Genomic DNA, 3,335 nt, shown 5'->3' on the forward strand with positions numbered 1-3,335 from the left:
ACTTCCCAAATAATTCCCTTAATTTTTTTAAGTTAGCCCTTTTGAAATCAAACGCCCTAATTGCAGATCGAGTTTTGTTTATCCTTCCATTTAGTTGAAACTCAGTTAGCTCATGATCACTCGAACCAAGGTTGTCCCCTACAACCAGTTCTTCTATGAGGTCCTCATTGCTCACCCATACCAAATCTCAAATGGCATCACCTCTTCTTGGTTCAGCAACTATTTGGTGAAGAAATCTGTCAGCAATCACATCCAGGAAAACCTGGGCACTACTATTATTAGTTTCAGAGTGGTAGCCGTGTTACTCTGTATCAGCAAAAACAATGAGGAGTCCCTGTGGCACCTTAGAGACTAACACATTTATTTGGGCATAAGCTTTCATGGGCTAAAACCCACTTCATCAGATGCATGGAGTGAAAAATACAGAAAGCAGAATATATATTCTAGCACATGAAAAGATAGGAGTTGCCTTACCAAGTGGGGGGTCAGTGCTAACAAGCCAATTCAATTAAGGTGGAAGTGGCCTATTCTCAATAGTTGACAAGAAGGGGTGAATACCAAGGGAAGGAAAATTACTGTTGTCATGCCAACAAGGCCAATGCAATCAAGTGGCCCATTTCCAACAGTTGACAAGAAGGTGTGAGTATCAGCAGAGGGAAAATTACTTTTTGTAGCACTTGTCCTCCAATCTATACGTGGGAAATCAAAGTCTCCCTTAATCACACAATTCACAGTAGTATTTGTTTCATTACAAACATTAACAAGAGGTCTCTATCCATATCGGATCCTGGTGGTCTGTAGCAGACTCCAAGATTATCCTGGGAGAACCTCCAGAAGCTTTCTTCCCCAAAGTGATTTTAGCTGAAACAGACTCTGTCTTATCGATTCCATCACTTCTAATTTCTTTACAGTCTACCTCATCATTAATATACAATGCTGCTCCACCACCTTTGCCTTTATTTCTGTCTCTCCTGAACAGCACACACCCATCAATACCTGTACTCCAGTCATGATTATTATTCTACCATGTTTCTGTTATCCCTATAATATCTGGTTTCACTTCCAGCACCAGTAGTTCTAGTTAACCCATTTTGTCACCCAGGCTCCTTGCATTGGTGTACAAACATCTTATCTGTTGCTGCTTGGCTTCGCCCACATTCCTTGCCTGATCGGGTACAGTTATTCTTCTTCCAGTGTCACCTATCTGACTGGTATCAGCACTATCCTTCCTCTTAATGTCCATTCTCCGACCCACTGTGGCTCCTTTCTCCATTGCTTTATCCTTTCTGACTTGATTTTCCGCCCTCTCAATCTTAGAATCAGGCAAGGAGATTACATGAGCATCTCCCCCAAGTTTCTAGTTTAAAGCTCTTTTAATCAGTTGTGCCAACCTCCATCCGCAAATGGTCCCTTTTGGTCTTAAATCTAAGAATCAATTAATGAAAAAGGTTGGGGTATGGGGCAGAAGAGGGGCAAGTTAACTGAGTGACAGCTCTTTGGGGTGTGGGGGAATCTCTCTGAAGTGAAGAAGTTTCTCTGTTGTGAGAGAATATAAACCCAGCTCTCAGTTTGCAGTGGGAACTCTTATGGAATCAAAAGATGGAAATCTATCTAATTTCATGGTCCAGCCAAATCTTTCGATGTTCATTACTTTTCACGATCACAGGATGCAGCTCATGGAGAAAGGAGATGCGGAAAATGAAACAGATGTGACAGAATTCATCCTCCTGGGGTTTGGGGATCTCCCTGAACTGCAGATCTTTCTCTTTCTGGTTTTCCTAGTGATCTATATTGGGACCATGGCAGGGAACTTCCTCATCATTGCTCTAGTTGTGACTGATCAGTACCTTCACACCCCCATGTACTTCTTCCTGGGGAACTTGTCCTGCCTGGAGATCTGCTACACTTCTGCCCTCCTGCCCAGGATGCTGGCCAGTCTCCTGACTGGGGACAGAACCATTTCTGTGGGGGGCTGCATGACACAGTTTTTTTTCTTTTGTTTTCTAACAACTACAGAGTGTTCTCTCCTGGCAGCGATGTCTTATGATCGGTATTTAGCCATATGCAAACCACTGCCCTATGGAACCTGTATGAATGGCAAGTTATGCCTCCAGCTAGCAGCTGGGTGTTGGATAAGTGGATTTCTACCTTGTACAATAATGATGCGTTTTATGTCACAATTAATTTTCTGTGGCCCCAATGTAATGGACCATTTCTTTTGTGATCTCACCCCAATGCTAAAGCTCTCCTGCAGTGACACCAGCCAGATTATGCTGGTTCTTTACATATTTTCCTTCCCAGATGCAGTTACCCCATTTCTATTAACCTTGACATCCTATATTTGTATCGTTAGCACCATCCTGAGAATCCCTTCCACCACCGGGAGGCAAAAGGCTTTTCCACTTGCTTCTCTCACCTCATCATGGTAACACTTTTCTATGGGACCATAATGATTGTCTACATGCTACCGAAATCCAGCAACCTGAGAGCCCTGAACAAAGTGTTCTCTGTCTGCTACACAGTCCTGACTCCCCTGGCCAATCCCCTCATCTACAGCCTGAGAAACAGAGAGGTCAAGGAGGCCCTGAGAAAAGCTGTCAGGAAATGTCTGGCCCTCACACAGAAGTCAGACTAGTTGAATGAAATGAGGATCAATCAATCTGGTTTCTATTGTGAAAGAAGCAGGGTCTAAGTGGGCCTGATACAGAAATGCAGTATACAAGAGATGTGTGTGCTTGTGCACACCCACACCCACACCCATATATATATATATAAATTTAAGAGTGATACAGATGGTTGGAATTTTGCAGGGGGAGGAGGGGAGAGAAGATTTTGACTTTTCATCAAAATAACTGAAACCTGAAAAATGAATTTTTTTTTTTGCTTTTTGGCAACTGACATCTGAAAACCTTCAGATGGAAACTGTAAAATAAAAAATAAAAAAAAAAGTCATGCACTGTTGTGGCTGTATGGGTCCCAGAATATTACAAAGACAAGCTGTGACCCTCTGTACCTCAAAATAGCACCCTGGACCCCCCTATTCACCACTGGGATAGGAGGATGCTGTGTTTGGTACAAAGTGTGCCTTGGGAGGGATCATTTGAGAAGTCTGGATCTGCTGAACTTTAGTATCCTGTTGAATTGTGGGTACTATCATTGTATGTGATGTTATGAAGAATTGCTAAATGTGTTACTGAAATATAGTGAGGTTGGTTGATGGGCACAGCTGGCCTTTCAGTAAAAACAAAGGGGCACCCATCGCTGGCCAGACAGGCGTTGATGGCCCATCAAGAAGAATCCACTCTCCCAGAGACTCCTCAGAGGGCAGGTACACA

General features: G+C 43.1%; 1 pseudogene; it reads left to right on the forward strand.

Moving 5' to 3' along the window:
- The first annotated feature begins 1,667 nt into the window (after positions 1–1,667).
- On the forward strand, positions 1,668–2,907 carry LOC119567792 (annotated as a pseudogene).
- The last annotated feature ends 428 nt before the right edge of the window (positions 2,908–3,335 follow it).

This window comes from Chelonia mydas, chromosome 14 (genome assembly GCF_015237465.2).
Source record: "Chelonia mydas isolate rCheMyd1 chromosome 14, rCheMyd1.pri.v2, whole genome shotgun sequence".
Classification (NCBI taxonomy): Eukaryota; Metazoa; Chordata; order Testudines; family Cheloniidae; genus Chelonia; species Chelonia mydas.